Source organism: Tamandua tetradactyla, chromosome 19, assembly GCF_023851605.1.
Source record: "Tamandua tetradactyla isolate mTamTet1 chromosome 19, mTamTet1.pri, whole genome shotgun sequence".
In the NCBI taxonomy this organism is placed as follows: domain Eukaryota; kingdom Metazoa; phylum Chordata; class Mammalia; order Pilosa; family Myrmecophagidae; genus Tamandua; species Tamandua tetradactyla.
Window position 1 is genome coordinate 43,512,397 of NC_135345.1, and position 21,499 is coordinate 43,533,895.

General features: G+C 38.1%; 1 pseudogene; it reads left to right on the plus strand.

Annotated features, from left to right (window-relative positions):
* Positions 1–21,499, plus strand: part of LOC143663381 (ATP-dependent RNA helicase DDX18-like) — a 28,896-nt pseudogene that overhangs the window by 2,826 nt on the left and 4,571 nt on the right.

Consider the following 21,499-nt stretch of genomic DNA (forward strand, 5'->3'; position numbering starts at 1 on the left):
GCACTTTTACATGGGCAGGCACCGGGAAATGAACCCAGGTCCTCTGGCATGGCAGGCAAGCATTATGAGCCACCATGGCCCGCCTGAGCACTGTTTTTTGAAGGGACAAGTCTTTCTCCATTGATTGGAATTGGCACCCTTGTCAAAAATCATGGGCATTCAGTTTATATATTTATAAACTGAATATATATATATATATAATATATATATATTAGGCTTATTTCTGAACTCTCTATTCCATTTATTGATCTCAATGTCTGTATTTGTGCCTATACCACACTGTTTTGATTACTTTAGCTTTGGAATACATTTTAAAGTCAGGAAGTGTGAGTCCTCCAACGTTGTTCTTTTTCATGATGTTTTGGCTATTTGGGGACTCTTGTCCCTCTGTATGAATTTGATGATTGACTTTTTCACTCATGTGAAGAAGGCTATTGGAATTTTGAGTGGGAATTGATTTCAAACTGTAAACATTTATTTATTTTTCATAAATGCCCTTTATCATGTTGAGGAAGTTGCCTTCTAGTCTGAGAATAATAATATTCTGAGTTTACATTTTGTATAAACTAATGTGTAAAATGTATTTTATACTATTTATAACAAATACTTTTCTGAGGTTTTTTTTGTATGCTGTAGGTGGGGGTCACGTTTCATTCTTTTTCCATGTCAGTATTCCATTATTGGAGCACCACTTGTTGAATTTTTTTTGTTTGTTAGTTTTGTTTTGTTTTTTTGGGAAGTGCATGAGCTGAGAATTTAACCCAGGTCTCCCACATGGTAGGCGAGAATTCTACCACTGAACTACCCTTGCACCCCTTTTCTGAGTTTTTGAAATCAAGAAAGAGTGCCAAAATTTGCCCCATGCCTATTCTGTATAAGTTGAGATGTTCAAGTCTTTTTCCCATTTTGTAACTGGGTTGGCTGTCTTTTTGTTGTTGAGTTGAACAATCTCTTTATAAATTCTGGATACTAGACCTTTATCTGATATGTCATTTCCAAATATTGTCTCCCATTGTGTAGGCTGTCTTTCTACTTTCTTGATGAAGTTCTTTGATGCGCAAAAGTGTTTAATTTTGAGGAGCTCCCATTTATTTATTGCCTTCTTCAGTGCTCTTGCTTTAGGTTTAAGGTCCATAAAACCGCCTCCAATTGTAAGTTTCATAAGATATCTCCCAACATTTTCCTCTAACTGTTTTATGGTCTAAGACCTAATGTTTAGATCTTTGATCCATTTTGAGTTAACTTTTGTATAGGGTGTGAGATACGGGTCCTCTTTCATTCTTTTGCATATGGATATCCAGTTCTCTAGGCACCATTTATTGAAGAGACTGTTCTGTCCCAGGTGAGTTGGCTTGACTGCCTTATCAAAGATCAAATGTCCATAGATGAGAGGGTCTATATCTGAGCACTCTATTCGATTCCATTGGTCGATATATCTATCTTTATGCCAATACCATGCTGTTTTGACCACTGTGGCTTCATAAAATGCCTTAAAGTCAGGCAGCGTGAGACCTCCAGCTTTGTTTTTTTTCCTCAAGATGTTTTTAGCAATTCGGGGCACCCTGCCCTTCCAGATAAATTTGCTTATTGGTTTTTCTATTTCTGAAAAGTAGGTTGTTGGGATTTTGATTGGTATTGCATTGAATCTGTAAATCAATTTAGGTAGGATTGACATCTTAACTATATTTAGTCTTCCAATCCATGAACACGGTATGCCCTTCCATCTATTTAGGTCTTCTGTGATTTCTTTTAACAGTTTTTTGTAGCTTTCTTTATATAGGTTTTTTGTCTCTTTTTACTCCTAGGTATTTTATTCTTTTAGTTGCAATTGTAAATGGGATTCGTTTCTTGATTTCCCCCTCAGCTTGTTCATTACTAGTGTATAGAAATGCTACAGATTTTTGAATGTTGATCTTGTAACCTGCTACTTTGCTGTACTCATTTATTAGCTCTAGTAGTTTTGTTGTGGATTTTTCTGGGTTTTCGACGTATAGTATCATATCGTCTGCAAACAGTGATAGTTTTACTTCTTCCGTTCCAATTTTGATGCCTTGTATTTCTTTTTCTTGTCTAATTGCTCTGGCTAGAACCTCCAACACAATGTTGAATAATAGTGGTGATAGTGGACATCCTTGTCTTGTTCCTGATCTTAGGGGGAAAATTTTCAATTTTTCCCCATTGAGAATGATATTAGCTGTGGGTTTTTCATATATTCCCTCTATCATTTTAAGGAAGTTCCCTTGTATTCCTATCCTTTGAAGTGTTTTCAACAGGAAAGGATGTTGAATCTTGTCAAATGCCTTCTCTGCATCAATTGAGATGATCATGTGATTTTTCTGCTTTGATTTGTTGATGTGGTGTATTACATTAATTGATTTTCTTATGTTGAACCATCCTTGCATACCTGGGATGAATCCTACTTGGTCATGATGTATAATTCTTTTAATGTGTTGTTGGATATGATTTGCTAGAATTTTATTGAGGATTTTTGCATCTGTATTCATTAGAGAGATTGGTCTGTAGTTTTCTTTTTTTGTAATATCTTTGCCTGGTTTTGGTATGAGGGTGATGTTGGCTTCATAGAATGAATTAGGTAGTTTTCCCTCCGCTTCGATTTTTTTGAAGAGTTTGAGGAGAGTTGGTACTAATTCTTTCTGGAATGTTTGATAGAATTCACATGTGAAGCCATCTGGTCCTGGACTTTTCTTTTTAGGAAGCTTTTGAATGACTAATTCAATTTCTTTACTTGTGATTGGTTTGTTGAGGTCATCTATGTCTTCTTGAGTCAAAGTTGGTTGTTCATGTCTTTCCAGGAACCCGTCCATTTCATCTAAATTGTTGTATTTATTAGCATAAAGTTGTTCATAGTATCCTGTTATTACCTCCTTTATTTCTGTGAGGTCAGTAGTTATGTCTCCTCTTCCATTTCTGGTCTTATTTATTTGCATCCTCTCTCTTCTTCTTTTTGTCGGTCTTGCTAAGGGCCCATCAATCTTATTGATTTTCTCATAGAACCAACTTCTGGTCTTATTGATTTTCTCTATTGTTTTCATGTTTTCAATTCCATTTATTTCTGCTCTAATCTTTGTTATTTCTTTCCTTTTGCTTGTTTTGGGATTAGTTTGCTGTTCTTTCTCCAGTTCTTCCAAGTGGACAGTTAATTCCTGAATTTTTGCCTTTTCTTCTTTTCTGATATTGGCATTTAGGGCAATAAATTTCCCTCTTAGCACTGCCTTTGCTGCATCACATAAGTTTTGATATGTTGTGCTTTCATTTTCATTCGCCTCGAGGTATTTACTAATTTCTCTTGCAATTTCTTCTTTGACCCACTTGTTGTTTAAGAGTGTGTTGTTGAGCCTCCACGTATTTGTGAATTTTCTGGCATTCCACCTATTATTGATTTCCAACTTCATTCCTTTATGATCCGAGAAAGTGTTGTATATGATTTCAATCTTTTCAAATTTGTTGAGATTTGCTTTGTGACCCAGCATATGGTCTATCTTTGAGAATGATCCATGAGCACTTGAGAAAAAGGTGTATCCTGCTGTTGTGGGGTGTAATGTCCTATAAATGTCTGCTAAGTCTAGCTCATTTATTATAATATTCAAATTCTCAGTTTCTTTATTGATCCTCTGTCTAGATGTTCTGTCCATTGATGAGAGTGGCGAATTGAAGTCTTCAACTATTATGGTAGATGTGTCTATTTCCCTTTTCAGTGATTGCAGTGTATTCCTCACGTATTTTGGGGCATTCTGATTTGGTGCGTAAACATTTATGATTGTTATGTGTTCTTGTTTAATTGTTCCGTTATTAGTAGATAGTATCCTTCTTTGTCTCTTTTAACTGTTTTGCATTTGAAGTCTAATTTGTTGGATATTAGTATAGCTACTCCTGCTCTTTTCTGGTTGTTATTTGCATGAAATATCTTTTCCCAACCTTTCACTTTCAACCTGTGTTTATCTTTGTGGCTAAGATGTGTTTCCTGTAGACAGCATATAGAAGGGTCCTGTTTTTTCATCCATTCTGCCAGTCTATGTCTTTTGATTGGGGAATTCAGTCCATTAACATTTAGTGTTATTACTGTTTGGGTAATACTTTCTTCTACCATTTTGCCTTTTGTATTATATATATCATATCTGATTTTCCTTCTTTCTACACTCTTCTCCATACCTCTCTCTTCTGTCTTTTCGTATCTGACTCTAGTGCTCCCTTTAGTATTTCTTGCAGAGCTGGTCTCTTGGTCACAAATTCTCTCAGTGACTTTTTGTCTGAGAATGTTTTAGTTTCTCCCTCATTTTTGAAGGACAATTTTTCTGGTTATAGGAGTCTTGGTTGGCAGTTTTTCTCTTTTAGTAATTTAAATATATCATCCCACTGTCTTCTAGCTTCCATGGTTTCTGCTGAGAAATCTACACATAGTCTTATTGGGTTTCCCTTGTATGTGATGGATTGTTTTCTCTTGCTGCTTTCAAGATCCTCTCTTTCTCTTTGACCTCTGACATTCTAACTAGTAAGTGTCTTGGAGAACGCCTATTTGGGTCTAATCTCTTTGGGGTGCGCTGCACTTCTTGGATCTGTAATTTTAGGTCTTTCATAAGAGTTGGGAAATTTTCAGTGATAATTTATTCCATTAGTTTTTCTCCTCCTTTTCCCTTCTCTTCTCCTTCTGGGACACCCACAACACGTATATTTGTGCGGTTCATATTGTCCTTGAGTTCCCTGATACCCTGTTCAAATTTTTCCATTCTTTTCCTGATAGTTTTTGTTTCTTTTTGGAATTCAGATGTTTCATCCTCCAAATCACTAATTCTATCTTCTGTCTCTTTAAATCTATCATTGTAGGTATCCATTATTTTTTCCATCTTTTCTACTTTATCCTTCACTTCCATAAGTTCTGTGATTTGTTTTTTCAGTTTTTCTATTTCTTCTTTTTGTTCAGCCCATGTCTTCTTCATGTCTTCCCTCAATTTATCGATTTCGTTTTTGAAGAGGTTTTCCATTTCTGTTCGTATATTCAGCATTAGTTGTCTCAGCTCCTGTATCTCATTTGAACTATTGGTTTGTTCCTTTGACTGGGCCATATTTTCAATTTTCTGAGTGTGATCCGTTATCTTCTGCTGGCGCCTGGGCATTTAGTCAGATTTCCCTGGGTGTTGGACCCAACAGGTTGAAAGATTTTTCTGTGAAATCTCTGGGTTCTGTTTTTCTTATCCTGCCCAGTAGGTGGTGCTCGTGGCACACGTTTGTCTGCTGGTCCCACCAGTAAAAGGTGCTGTGGGTCCTTTAACTTTGGAAAACTCTCACCGTGGGGGAGGTTCGCCAGCTGAAGCGGCTTGGAAGAGTGCCAGCTGGCCCAGGGGTCCGAACGCGGGGAGGGTCGCCGGCCGCCGGCCACTGCAGCCCGGGAGAGCGCCCGTCCATATTTCCTAGTCGGCCCGGGGCGCCAAGTGTGGCGGGAGGGCACCAGCCGCCGCGGCCCGGGAGAGTGCACCATTCCCAGCCGGACCGGGGAGTCACGTATTTGGAAGGGACCCCCCGGTCACCGTTCTCCGTGGCCTGGGGATTTCCGATCCAATTCTCTCAGTTGGTCCGGGGGGGCCGCGCGTGGTGTGGGCGCCAGCTGCCGCGGCTTGAGGGGACCACCTGCCCAATTCTGCCAGCTGGCCCGGGAAGGAGGAGGGGAGGGACTCCGGCCGCTTGCCGCCCCGCCTGGGGAACCCCGCGCCCCTCGGCGATCTCACTGGAGCGGGTTCTCCCAGCCAGTCAGCCGTTCCAGGATGGGGTATGCTGTTTTCTTGATCTCTGTCGTGGCTCTGGGAGCTGTTCTGTATCTACTCCTCTAGTAGCTGTTCTGGAGGAGGAAAGGTGAGGATGGCAAGGCTGTCGAGGACGGTGGCGGAGGAACCGGTGAAGGCGGAAGAGGGCACGGTGGTGGTTGGAGAGCTGCTGGAGTAGGAGGAGAAAGGGAAGGATAAGATGGCGGATGGAGCGCTGCTGGAGCAGAAGGGGAAATAGAAGGGCAAGATGGCGGCGGGAGCGCCGCCGGCAGAGAAAGAGGAAGAGGAGGGCTTGATGGCGGCGGGAGCGCTGGCGGAGAAGGGGGAAGAGGAGGGCTAGATGGCGGCGGGAGCCCCACCAGCAGAGAAAGCATAAATATATTTTTATTGAGAAATTTCTACACACATACAGTCTGACCATATTATACAATCAGTGGCTCACAACATCATCACATAGGTGTGCATTCTCCACCATGATTAGCTTTAGAACATTTGCATCATTCCTGAAAAAGAAATAAAAAGGAGAAAAAAAGAACTGATACATCCCATACCCCTTACCCCTCCCTCTCATTGACCAACAGCATTTCAATCTACCCAATTTTTACCTTTTATCTCCCCTTATTATTTATTTATTCTTTATCCTTATATTTTTTACTCATCTGTCCATATCCTGGATAAAAGGAGCATCAGACATAAAGTTTTCATAATCACACAGTCACACTGTAAAAGCTGTATCATTATACAGTGCCCTTCAGGAATTAAGGTTACTGGAACACAGTTCAGCAGTTGCAGGTACTTCCCTCTAGCCGCTCCATACACCATAAACTAAAAAGGGATATCTATATGATGTGTAAGAATAACCTCCAGGATATCCTCTCAAGTCTGAAATCCTCAGCCACTGAGATTTTAATTGTCATTTCTCTTCCCCCCCTTTTTGGCAAGAAGGCTTTCTCATTCCCTTGGTACTAGGTCCCAGCTCATTCCAGTTTTGTCCCATGTTGCCAGGAGATTTATACCCCTGGGAGTCATGTCCCATGTAGGGCAGGAGGCAGTGAGTTTACCTGCAGAGTTGGCTTAGAGAGAGAGGCCACCACTGAGCAACAAAAGAAGTTCTCTGAGTGACTCTTTTTTTTTTTTTTTTTTTTTAACATGGGCAGCCACCGGGAATCAAACCCGGGTCCTTGGGCATGGCAGGCAAGCACTCTTACCTGCTGAGCCACCGTGGCCCGCCCTCTGAGTGACTCTTAAGCATAATTATCAGTAGGCTTAGCTTCTCTTTGTAGTAATAATCTTCATAGGGGCAAGCCCCAATATTGAGGGCTCAGCCTACTGAACTGGTTGTCCCCACTGCTTAAGAGAATATAAGAAATTCCCCAAAAGGGAAAGTTGAATATTTTCTCCTTTCTCCTCAGTCTCCCAAGGGGACTTTGCAAATACTTTTTTATTCTCTACCCAGGTTACTCTGGGATATATTGGGGCATCACACTAACCTGTACAAACCAGCAAGATCTCACTCCCTACTTAAGAGTTCATGTAATTATGGTGTTTGAATAAACTAACCATACAAATTAAATTAGATAATGTGCTACCTGAAATATAAATTTTGCACCAAATTAACAACTCTCCCCTTGGTCTCACACAAGGTTGAAGTTTGAAAATATGGGCCATATCATCCTTTTCCCATATTCTGATCTGCCTTAGTCCTATCCAGATCAGCATCATTCACATCTTTTAACAAAGTCTGCTCACTTTTACAGCTTTTAAACAGTTGCTGAAAGGGGTAATGCTGACTTTCATAGCTTCGGTGCTCTAACTTTGAGTCTCAAGTGTCGCATAAATACCTGAAGTTTCAGGGAATAACCAGGTTATATACAAATAGCTCAATATCTCAGAATTTAGAAATATCAGTTACAACTCTTAAATATATGTGACTGCTGTAAGAACTTACAATCTAAGACCCTTTACAATAGGTTCCAACCAGACAACTCATACTCTCAACTTCAATTCTCTGAGTTTGTATGTTATAGTTAGTCCGGATGAGTCAGGCATGATATTTGTCTTTTTGTTCCTGACGTTTCATTCAACATACTGTCCTTAAGGTTCATTCACTTAATTGCATGTCTCACAACTTCATTCCTTCTTGCAACCAACTCAGTAGTCTCTGGTACGTAAACCTCATAGTTCCCCCTTCCATTTCTCAGTCATTGTAGCCTTAGGCTACACCCTTCTTTGCAAATCGGGAATACTGCCACTATAAGCACCAGTGTGCAAATGTCCATTCGTGTTCCAACTCTCAGTTCCTCCAGTTATATACCTAGCAGTGGGGTTGCAGGTTCATACGGCAACCCCACTTCTAGCCTCCTGTAGAACCACCACACCACTCTCCAGAGGGGCTGCACCTCTCAGCTTCCTTACCAACAGTCAATAGATACATCTCTTTCTCTACATTTTTTTCCAGCACTTGTTTGTCTCTGTTCATTTTTAACAATTTTATTTGTACATCATATAACCCAACCTAAGTAAATAGACATGCCTTCTCCACCATATGTATTTCTATTTATAAGGTATTATTGCTCTATAATTTTCTATTCTCATGATATCTTTATCGATTTTGGTATTAAGGTGATGCTAGCTCATAGGTTAAGTTGAGATGTGCTCCCTCTAGAGGAGAGAATTATTTATGGGCCAGCAACCTGACTACAGAACAAATTTTATGAGAAACTTAATAATATATGTGATGGTTAGGTTCTGGTGTCAACTTGGTCAAATTACTAGGTCCAGTTGTCTTGTCGGGCAAGCACTGTCCTGATCATTGCTGCAAGGATATTTTGTGTCTGGTTGATAAACTGTAAAGCTGATGTATTGAATCGTAAGTCGGTTGATTGCATCTGTGGATTACTTACATCTGCGATCAACTAAGGTGCTTCTTCCACAACAAGATAATCCAATTAGTTGAAGGTTTTTAAGGAAGAAGAGTCTATTTCACTGCTTCTTCAGCCAGCAAGCCTCTCCCGTGGAGTTCGTCCAGACCTTTCATCGGAGCCGCCAGCATCACAGCCTGCTATACGAATTTTAGACTCCTGCATTCCAATGGTTGTGTGAGACACCTTTATAAATCTCATATTTGCAGATCTCTCCTGTTGGTTCTGTTTCTCTAGAGACTCTGACTAACACAAAATAAATGTAAACTTCCCATAGACAACTTTATCTATGCAAGGGGAGGGAATGACAGGGATACATTAAAATGCTTCAAAATAATTTCAATATTTGAATATTTGTATGTCTGAAATTCTGAAAATTCTACGAGAGGCCATTTTCAAAATATTCTAAAGAAGTTGGCAAGGTATTCAGCTTCCTGATTCTGTCTCTACTTGGAATTCTTCTACTTTGAACTTCGAAAAATCACTTATTAAGACAGCTGTTATTCAAGTGTGGTCTGAGGACTCCTGCAGCCCCCAAGTCCCTTTCAGTGGTTCTATGATGTCAAAACTAATTTCATACCCATGCTAAGACATTATTTATCTTTTTCACTCCTATTCTCTTGAGTGCACGTGGCAAGTGAGACTGTCTCAGATTGACTATAGAAAGATATATGTGAATCCAGATATCTCTTTTAAGCCATACATTAAAGAGATTTGCAAAAATGTGAAATGATACCACTTCTCACTGTTTTTCCAATTTTAGAAAATGTAGTTTTTTTCTAAAAAATGTTGTGTTAACTTATTTATTATTGTTATTTAAAAATTAATCAACCTTCCAAATTTTTCTCAGTTTTAATTTCTAATCTGATAAATATCAACAGATAAAACCCATATAAAGAAAATTTATTTGAGGACCTCAGTATTTTTTAAGTGTATAAAGAGGTTCCTGAGACCAAAATATTTTGAGAACAGCTATATTGGGCTAAAGTCAAGTACTGAGGTAGATATATGTCCCCCTCATAATTCTTTTCAGCAGTTATTTTACTTCCTTTAGTTTTTATATAATTATAATCCACTATATGAAGAGCATTGTTCTCCTTTCATAAGCAAATTTCCATGTGTCTCCATAATTACTACTTTTATCATTTGTAATGACTGCTACAGTCCATGACACTGATATACAATACTGCAATTTAACGTAATCATTTCTTTTACAATGACATTATATTTTTATTATTATGAAATATATGAGCATAAAACATCCTTGTTCAAAATATTTTTCTTTTAAAATATGTCTTTGAGATAAATTCCCACTATGGTATTTCCATGTCAAAAGATCCAAATAGTTTTATAATTTTCTAAATGAATTGACAAATGCCATCCCCCAAATTTGTTTTAACTTATATTACTCTCAATGCACGAATGCTAATGTTCCTTACAACCTGTCAGAATCTTAAAAATACTTTTCCTTGTTCTTGATTATTCATAATGCACACAGGATGGTTTCTTTATTAAATGTTCTGTGTGTTTCTGAGAAAAACCGGCTTCTAGAAAATAGGATTTAGATGAAGTGTAGGTCTGGTTGCTTTGTGCTTTTCTGGCTTCTATTTCTGTCTTTCAACAGAATCATCATCTCATATGTGCAAAGACCTTAAAGGTCCCAGTCAGATGCTTTGGTCTCCTTCTAATGCTCCTACTAATGCACTCCCCCCACCACCAATTTGGGTACAGGGGGATTGGCAAACGCCTTTGGCAGCTCTGCCAACAAGTTTGCAGCTTCCAGTCAGCCCTCAAAGGACATTGTTTTAGTTTGCTTGCACTGCCAAAATTCAATATACTAGAAATGGAGCAGCTTTACAAAGGGAATTTATTAGGTTACAAATTTACGGTTCTAAGGCCATGAAAATGTCCAAATTAAGGCCTCAATAAGAGGGTACCTTCACTCACGAAAGGATGATTCCCATCCAGGATTCCTCTGTCACATGGGAAGTTATATGGCGATGTCTGCAGGTCCTTTGCTCCCGGATTTCATTGCTTTCAGCTCCTCATTCCAGGGACCTCCTATCAGAGCTTCTGTCTCAAAGCATCTCCAAATGTCTGCACCTGAGCTTTTTAAAAAATGTTCCTTTCTTAAAAGGACACCTGTAAACTAATCAAGACCCACCATGAATGGGTGGAATCACATCTCCATTTAATCCAAAGGTCACCCCCACAATTAGGTGTGTCACATCTCCATGGAAACAAGCTAATTAAGAGGTCCCACCCTACAATATTGGATCTGGATCAAAAGAACATGGCTTAGCTATAGAGGTTCCTACTGAAATGAACCTGCCGTTTGATGATATATACAGCTGCATATTTGAGTCTTTCCTGGTTTATTTACATAGACCAGCAATTTGATCTGTTAAACAGGATTAATTCATTTCAAGAAATTAAGGTTGCTGTATATACTTGGAGACATCTGTTATTCAACTTATTTTTTGAGTGAATCTTTGACACAGTGAGGAAATACTTGTGTGACCCACTTGAATGACTGATCTAATAATGCTGACATTATGAATTCTGTACTTAGTGGAATGTCAGATGAAAATAATTGATGATTGAATAAATTTTTTGTATTAAGTGAATGGGTAAAGAACCCATGAATCTGTTACAAAGCACTATGACTGGCAAAAGATGAAATGTTTCTTAAATATCTAAGGAAATTTTAAAACAGGGTAGTAGAAATAGAACACGGCTTCCCCCACAAGACTGGATTAAGATTAAGAGATCATGGCTTTTCTGGGGCACATAACAGTTTCAAGCCAACACAGATATCATCTCAAGGCTCTGGTCCCTGAAGAGAGTAGGGCTTTACTAATTGGAGAAGAGGAGAAGGACATTCCAGGCACAGGGGACTCAATGAGTTGAGGCACCAAGACCCCAAAGTAGATGAAATGTTCAGACAATGGTGAGCAGTCAGTTCAGTGCACCTGGAACACAAAAATGAATGAGTCTAGAGCAAAGTGCCTTGGTGTGCTAAGGAGTTAGGATTTTACTTTGGAAGTAATAGAGATCTCTAAATGTTTCAGAGCAGAAGTATGACAGAATTTGCCCTGGATTTTAAGAGGGTTTCTCCAGAGGCAGTCTGAAGGACAGGTTTAAATAGAGAGTGCCTGAGTAAAGATGCATTGGGAGACTACTATAGCAATCTTGATGAGAGATGAGCATCTGAAAGAGAGCAGAAAAGAGGGGATAGTTAGAGAGACATGGGGGTGTGTAGTCTTCACAGAAGACTAAGGAAATTAGTCTCTGAACTTTGATATCACAAATAAGTGGTTTCTTTCCTGGTTTTTCAGACAACTTGAATAATAAAAACATGTGATAGAAAAATGGATAAACAAAATGTGGTGTAGTCATCCAATGGAATATTACTCAGCCGTAAAAAGGAATGAAGTTCTGATAAATGTTACAACATGGATGAACCTTGAAGACCTCATGCTGAGTGAAATAAGCCAGACACAGGACAAATCTTTTTTGGTTTGACTTATATGAAATACCTAGAATAAGCAAATTCATAGAGACGAAAAGATTAGTGGTGACCAGGAGATGGGGATGGGGAAAATGGGGAGTTAGTGCTTAATGGGCACAGAGTTTCTGATTGGGAAAATGAAAAAGTTTTGGTAATGAATGGTGGTAGTGGTGACATAATATTGTCAATATAATTGATATTACTTAATTGTACATAGGAAAGTGATAAAAATGGGAAATCTTGTGTTGTATGTATGTTACCACAATAAATTTTTAAAATTAAAAATTTTTAAACTTAGATTTTTTTTAATTTTTAAAAAAAGCTTAAAAAATCTGAATAGTTGGCAAGACATTCCTTGCTAATGGACAGAAAGGGTAAATACAGTTAAGATGTCAAGTCTGCCGAAATTGATCTACAGATTCAATGCAGTACCAATCTAAATTCCAACAACCTACTTTGAATACTTGGAAAAGCTACTTACCAAATTCATCTGGAAGGGAAAGAGACCATGAATAGCTAAAAGCATCCTAAAAAAGAAGAACAAAGTGGGAGGATTAATACTCCCTGATTTTAAAACTTATTATAAAGCTACAATGATCAAAACAGCATGATATTGGTACAAAGATAGAAGTATTGACCAATGGAATAAACTTGAGAGTACAGAAATAGACCACCAAATCTATGGCCAACTGAGTTTTGACAAGGCCCCCAAATCCTCTGAACTGGGACAAAATAGTCTTTTCAATAAATGGGCATGGGAGAACTGGATATCAATAGCCAAAAGAATGAAAGAGAACTCTTACCTTACACCCTATACAAAAATTAACTCAAAGTGGATCAAACATCTAAATATAAGAACGAGCACCATACAGCTTCTAGAAGAAAATGTAGGGAAACATCTTCAAGACCTATAATAAGAGGTAGCTTCCTAAACTATACACCCAAAGCACAAGCAATAAAAGAAAAAATAGATAAATGGGAACTCCTCAAAATAAAATGCTTCTGCACCTCAAAAGACTGTCAAAAAAGTGAAGTGTCAGCCAACTCAATGGGAGAAAATATTTGGAAATCACATATTGGACAAAGGTTTGATATCCTCTATACATGAGGAAATCATACAACTCAACAACAAAAGAGCAAACAACCTGATTATAAAATGGGCTAAAGATATGAATAGACATTTTTCTGAAGGGTAAATACAGATGGCTAAAAAGCATGAAATGAAATGTTCATTTTCTTTTTCTTTTTAATTTAGTTTGTATTATCAAACCAAGATAACATACAAACATGAACATTCTTATCATACAAACATTCCATGTATGGTGTACAATCAATGGCTCAGAATATCATCACATAGTAGTAAATTCATCACCATGATCATTGTGTAGAACATTTGCATCACTCCAGAAAAAGAAATAAAAAGAAAAAGAAAAAACTCACACATACCATACCCTTTACTCCTCCCTTTCATTGACCACTAGTATTTCCATCTACTCAATAGATTTTAACCTTTGTTCCCCTATTTTTTTCTATACCCCTTATAACTCCCTTTCATTGTTCACTAGTATGAAATGCTCAGTTTCATTAGCTATAAGGGAAATGCAGATCAAGACTATAATAAGTACCACCTCATTCCTATAAGAATGTTGCTATCCAACAAATAGGAAACTGCAAACTTTGGAGAGGATGTGGAGAAATTGGGATACTTATGCACTGCTGGTGGGAATGTATAATGTATGGTACAGCCACTATGGAGATGGTTTAGTAGTTCCTTAGGAAACTAAATACTGAGTTGCCCTTTGACCCAGCAATAACACTACTGGGTATACCTAGAAGAGCTGAAACAGTGACACAAACAGACATTTGCACACCGATGTTCATAGCAGCATTATTCACAATCGCCAAAAGATGGAAACAGTCCAAATGCCCATCAGCAGGCAAGTGGATTAACAAAATGTGGTATATACATATGATGGAATATTATGCAGCAGTAAGACATCCTGAAGCACATGACAAGTATCTTGCTGTGACAAGATGGATGAGCCTTGAGAACATAATGCTGAGTGAAATAAGCCAGACACAAAAGGATAGATACTGTATGACTCCACTTTTATGGCCAGATTAAAGGTATAATCAAAGGTTTATAATATGGAATGTAGGGGATTTAGAGATTCATAGAAGCTACAGATGGATGAACTGTTAGCTAATGAGGTTGAACTCCAATGTAAGGGAATAGATAGGAGAGAAGATGGTTCTCTAGTGGGTCTATAAGTAATATTGCCATATTGAAGATGGACAAGATTGAAAGGGGTTGTATAGACCTATGTGTCCCACAGATTAACACTAGAAATATGAATTAGTTCTTGCAAGAACTACTTCAAAGGTCTGATTCGTGTACAGACTGTTTAAGTCTAGGGTAAAGGGGGAAAACTGCTATTGCATGCTATGGGTTATGTTTAACAGGAAAACATCAGTACTACCACAGCAACAGCAGGGGTAGATAATGGGGGCAGGGGGACAGAGTTAAGGGGAGGTTTAGATTGCCTATTTGGTGAGGGTGTGTTTATTGGTTATCTTTCTCTTGGAAACTATGAAATTATCTAAATCTGAGAGTTGATGGACTGTATACTTTGGGCATTATACATGATGCCTAATGGATGCAGGTGGCTGAAGGATGCACCAACTGAGAAGTAGATTGGGGAACGATAGCATATACATAGGATTGAATACTGTGCTGTCACAAAAAGGAACGAAGTCATGAGGCATGCAACGATGTGAGTGAATCTATGGGACATTTGGTGAGGCAAAATAAGCCAGAAACAAAAGAACAATTATTGTATGGTCTCCTTTAGAAAATGCTTATGAGAAAACAGGGGACTAGATTGTAAGTTCTTGTAGCAGACACATTTAGTCTGGAGTGATAATTATTACGTCCGGATTTTGAGAGGATGTTTATATATGTATACCCTGGTATTTAGAGATAAGAACTAAGCCGATCAGGTTGGGATTGAGGTAATTTAGAACATAGGGATAAGGAAGACATTGTCTATATTTTCGAACCACACCTACTCTGTGAGACCAAAGGAAGAAAAGTTTATTTTGTCTGGAACATAAGTTTTCAGTAGCACATAATCTAACTCAACCTGTCTGGATAGTTCATTTAAACAATCAAAACACAGGGAGACCAGAATAAGAATGAGGGCCTTTAATCCTGCATAGCTTAATGTAATGCCTAGATACCTCCTAGAATATATTAAACAGATAATCAAAAAGAATTGGCAAGACACTTGAGGGATGGGAGAAAAAATATGGAGCTATTAAACTTTACCATCAGGGAATTCCCTGATACTGTGTCAGACATTAAGACACCCAAATCAATAAGCCAAGCCCTTGATCTTGAGGCTTAGTCTTGTGAAGTTTATGTAGGTAGTGGAGAAGCTTAGCCTGCCTATAGGCATGCCTAAGAGTTACTTCTGGAGGACCTCTTAAGTTGCTCAGATGTGGCCTCACTTGAGACGTGAAGACATGCAAAGTGAAAGAATCCAGATACAAAAGGCCACATATGTTATGATTGTATTTATATGAAATGTCCAGAATAGGCAAATATGGAGACAGAAAGTAGATTAGTGGTTCCCTGGTACTAGAGGGAGGAAGTTCTGGGAGATGATCGTGAAAGACTATGGGGTTTCTTTTTGGGTGATGAAAGTAATCTAATGGTAATGGCTGCACAACCCTGTGACTATGAAAAACTACCAGATTGTACATGTTAAAAGAGTGAATTTTATGGTATATGGATTATATCTCAATAGAACCCTTGTTTGAAAACAAAAAACAACGGTTTTGGTCAGAGTTTCCAGTTGTAGATTAGTAGAATGTTTGTGGTATGAGGGCTAGTGGCTCTCAAATTTCAAAGAAGCCAAACCCTTATTTTGGAGTGAAACCTTTTATAATAACTATAGAAAACAATTTACAATGGGTACTTCTATAAGGAGTATGTCAGATAATATTTGCTTATCAAAACAGAAGAAATGATGTTATTTTGATGAATCCAGTCTTTAAATGACCCTAGAATCCAGTTTCTTTCTGTATTTTGTTTTGGTTGTACAGAAAAGTCACTGAAAATGATAATGGCTTTTTAAGCACTTAACTCTGGAGTCTCAGAGGTAACCAGATAGGAAGGCCCGTTATCCCCAAACAACCCAGCAGCACGAATACACTTCAACATGTTAACATGCACATGACTGAATATGTTTTATATGAAAATAATACCTACCCTTTTTTATTGTGGCAATACATGTACAACATAAAATTTTCCATGTTAGGGCAGAGTCTCTGCCTGCCATGCCAGAGACCCAGGTGTGATTCCCGGTGCCTGCATGCAAAAAAAAAAAAAAAAAAAATTTCTCTTGTTAACCACTTTCAAGTAAACAGTTCAATGGTATTAATTACATGCACAGTGTTGTGCCACCATCATCACCATCCATTACCTCCATCACCTCAAGCAGAAACTCTTTACCATTAAACATTCACTCCTCATTCCCCATCTACATCCCCACCACCTCTTGTGACCTATAACCTGTTTTTCTGTCTCCATGAATTTGCATAGTCTAGTTATTTCACACAGGTAACACCATGCAATAGCTGCCCTTCGGGTCTGACTTTTTTCATGAGGTCTTCAAGCTTCATCCATGTTGTAGCACGGATCTGAATTTCATTCCTTTTTATTGCTGAATCATATTCCATTGCATGTATATACCCCATTTCATTTATCCATTCATCTGTTGACGGGTACTTGGGTTGCTTCCAGCTTTTGGCTATTGTGAATAATACTGCTATGAAAATAATACTTTTTTGAATTGTTAAAAAGTAAAGGGCAGCTGTCAGTCATATAACAGTTTCTTCACAGGATATGTGGTTAGAGGGTTGCCAGTTGGGGATGAATCTGAACATACTGTCTGGGAGCACTGTCCCATCAGAAGCCCTTCCCTCCTCTAGAGATAAAGCAGCCCATAAAGTCATTTGCCCAGTTCCCAAGTGATCTACCTGGGTTGTGTGATTGGCATGGGCAAAAAGTATTTGATGTTCCTTCTGCTGAGCTCAAGGGACTGACCCAGCTGCCATAGACTATCCTAAAGTTTCTTTATTCTTCAACTGGTTTTATCTTCATGTCCTCATTTCATTTTTCTTCTGAGCAATGAAGGTCTCCCACTCATGTTCTCATCCAATCCCAGCTTTAGCAAATGCACATTATAGATCTTTGGCTCTCAATTCTATTGGATTCATATTCCTTAACATAACAAATACTTTGTAATGCCCCCTTTGCTACTCTGAGATGAAATTCATAGCTAATAAAACCTACCTACATGCAAGTTTTTCAAAAATTGATTTTAAGAAATAAAATACATATTTCAACATATAAATGCTCAGGTAGTACTATATTAAGTATGTTTAATGTTAAGCATTAAACATAAAATCACTGAGACAGGGACAGCTACAACTGAAGACTGAATCAGGTATGGCTTATTGACAGCTTAGCTACCTTGAGCAGGCCTATTACTGGTCACCTGATTTTTTCAAACTCTTGAACAATCTTGGTAAAATTCCAAATAAAATAATTATTCTTCCCTTGATATACCTAGTAATTGCATTTATGGACATTTTGTTGCCAACACCATGCCAAAAAATACTGTAATAAAAAATGGAATAGGTTTCTAGGCTCAGAAAATTATAAACAGATTTTTCATACATATGAATGCCTAAAGGGACATTTGAAAGCTATGGTAGAATGCAGCACAATTCCCCATTGTGTGTCTCCCAACCCTGGTCCTGAGCACTAAATGTCAGTGGAACCCACCAACTCCCAGAATTACAACCACAAAAGTCTCCCCCTACAGATTTCTGAAACATCCCTTACGGGGTTGGTAATACAACCCCTGAGAATCTCTGAGCTCTTGGAGAAACCCCCCCTTTTTTTCTTGGAGACTCTTTTATAAGCAATTTGTTGTAGGCAGAATTCCAAGATAACTTTCAAGATTCTTGGTCCCAGGTCAAGGCTTACCTTCTCCCAGGTATTCAATCAAACTCTAATCTAACTGCTGCTTTGAAAGGGTTTTGCAGATGTAATTAAGGTCCTAAATCAGTTGATATTAAGGTAGGAAGATTATCCTCAGTCAGCCTGACCATATCAGGAGAGCCCTTAAAATGTTGTGGGCTCTTCTTGGCAAAGGAGAGGAATGTGACACCAGGGACAATCTTCATGACTGACTTTGAAGATACAGGGGATCATGTGGCAAAGAATGCGGGGAGCCTGAACTGAAAGTGATCCCCAGATGACACCCAGCCTGGAAATAGGGACCCCAGTTCCACAAATGCAAAGAATGGAATTTTCCCAGCAATCTGAAAGGGATTCTTCCCCAGAGCCTCCAGAAAGGAACACAGCTTAGCCAAGATCTGTGATTTCAGTCTTCTAAGACCCTGAACAGTCTTACTGGATTTCTGACCTACAGAACTCCATGCTAATAAATGGGTGTTGATTTAAGTCTCTAAGTTTGTGATAATTTGTTATGTAGCAACAGAAAATGCATACATAATTTCATAAAGCAATGCAACATGTTCACTGAGGCACTTGGTATTTCTAATTCTCTATAAGCCACCCATTCTCAGTCCTTATCACTGATAGTTGTGGCTGCACCAGAAACAAGCTGTATTATTTCTCTTTAGTCCCCCACCCCCATCTCCCAAAATGTGAGGGTGTGAAGAATATACTGAGAATTCCGGGAATTAACAGCATTCCCTTATGCTGGATGCCCTTCTTGGGGATGTTTAAGGTTGCTCAGGGTCTCTGGTCCAGCCTGCAGCCTGTGTTTGCCTCAAGAACACATTCATAACCTTTGTTTATGCTTTTCATCATAAACCATGATCCACCAGCTTTGCGAAACACAAACAGGAAAGATGATGTGTAACCTACACCATTTGTTGAAGTCTGGCCTATGCATTTTGTTCATCACTGCAGAAGGTTGCATAAATCCAATCTGCATGAATGCAATTGAAAAAAAATCACATTCCTAACATGCACGGAATTGAAATATGTCACATTTTGTGTACGGTGAAGAATTCCAGGCCTCAGGGATGGCCCACTGCCTACTTCTCTCTGGGACTATTTTTCTTGCAGTCCCCATCCCTTCTCAGAAATGCCACCAACGGAGTCACTTTACTTTGGAAAGTTCCCTTTTAAAAACATGGAAGGCACATTTGAGAACTTTGTGATAATTATTATTTCAATGTTTAAAGCTCATAAAATCTTATTTGAAATAAAGAATAACAGCTGGCCCAGAATCCAGGCCTAATTTTTCTGCCTCATGTGATTTATTTGCTTCTGTGGGATATGTTGGGCTCAAGTCCATTAAGGAAACCATAAGTTCACATGCAAAATTATTTGTGCAAAGTTGACTCATTTTAAGAATTTACCTTTGAGTTCTCATCTGATGGTCTTGACCCCATTGCAAAAGGTGCCTTCAAATATATATATTTTTTCTTTTTTGTCTTATGCTGTAGTATTTATTTTTTAAATGTTTAAAATTGCAACCTGCATTTTGCATTCATTTTTTCCTAATCTTTCCCTTGGATTACATATCGCTGCCATTTTTAAACATATTATTGACATATAATTAGTATGCTATAAAATTCACACACTATAGGTTCATAATTCAATTTTAGTAAATTGAGTTGTAAAACCATCACCACAATCCAGTTTTAGAACATTTTAAGTTCCTCTTCATTAATTTACAATTAATCCCTGTTCCCACCTCTGGGCCCAGACAACCACTGATTTGTTTTCTGTCCTTACACATTTACCTTTTCTGGCCATTTAAAATAAATGGAATCATACAAACATAGCCTTTTACATTTGGCTTCTTTCACTTAATATAAGTTCATCTACATTGTAGCATTTATCAGTGGTTCTGTCCTTTTTATGGCTGAATAGTATTCCATTTTAATGAAAATAACACATTTAAAAATCTATTCATCAGTTCATGGGCATCTGGGCTGTTTCCAGTTTGAGGCTATTTTGAAAAATGCCACTCTGAGCATTCACACATGTGTGCTGTGTGTACATGTTTTCATTTCTCTTTCATAGATGTATTGTCAGGATTATCCAGAGAAAAACAAACAGCAGAATATGTGTGTGTTCATAAGATTTATTATTAGGAATTAGCTCATGCTACTGTGAGGCTAGCTGGCAAGTCTGAACTCCACAGGGCAGGTTGCAGGGTGAAAGCCTGATAAAAGTGATACTGAAGTCTTTAATCCAAAATCCCCAAGGGAAGCTGGATGGTTGAAAATTTAGACAAGAGCCATTGGTGAAGTTGAAGCAGAAATAAATCTTCTGACCTCTGAAACCCTCAGTTCTGGCCTTTAAAACTTCCAACTGATTGGATGAGGAGATTACCCACATTGCTGAGGGCAAACTTCTTTGTCGATTGTAGATGCAATCAACTTATTGTAGCTGTACATCCCATCTCAAAATACCTTCACTGCAATGAGCTAGTCCGTGTTTGACCAAACAACTGTACACTATGTACATAAGTTGACACATGAAGATAGGCATTATAGTAGATTCTTAGGAGTAATAATAAATTGAAGTTTAACTTTTAAAGAAAATACCAAACTGCTGCTGAATCATTATATTGATATCTCTGGTGGTCTCCAATGTTTTGGAGCAGCTAGAAGAAAAAAACAAAAAATTGTGGAAGTGTAATCCATACCAAACTTTAAAATCTGTTCTATAACTACTCGTTAAAATGCACTTGGAAATTTATTGCTTTTTTGTATATATGTTATATTTTACAATTAAAAGAAAAAGAAAATAAAGAGAAGGATGAGTATAATAGAGAAGATAGGATTTAACAAATGACTATGACTGTTGAATCAATACATTCATATTTCTTTTGGTCTCCAGTGTCTTGGAGCAACTAGAAGAAAAAAATGAAAAATTGTGGAACTGTAACCCATACCAAACTTTAAAATCTGTTGTGTATCTACTTGTTAAAATGTGCTTGGAAATGTATTCCTTTTTTGCATATGTTATTTTTCACAATAAAAAAGCAAAAAAAAAAAAATACTAAACTGTTCTTCAGAGTAGCAGTGATATTTTATATCCCCATATTATATTATGGGGATTCCCATTTTATATATCCACACTTTATGAGGGTTCCAGTTTCTCTGCAACCTTGCCAACATGTGGCATTGTCTACCTTTTACATTATGGCCATTCTAGTGAGTTTTAATAG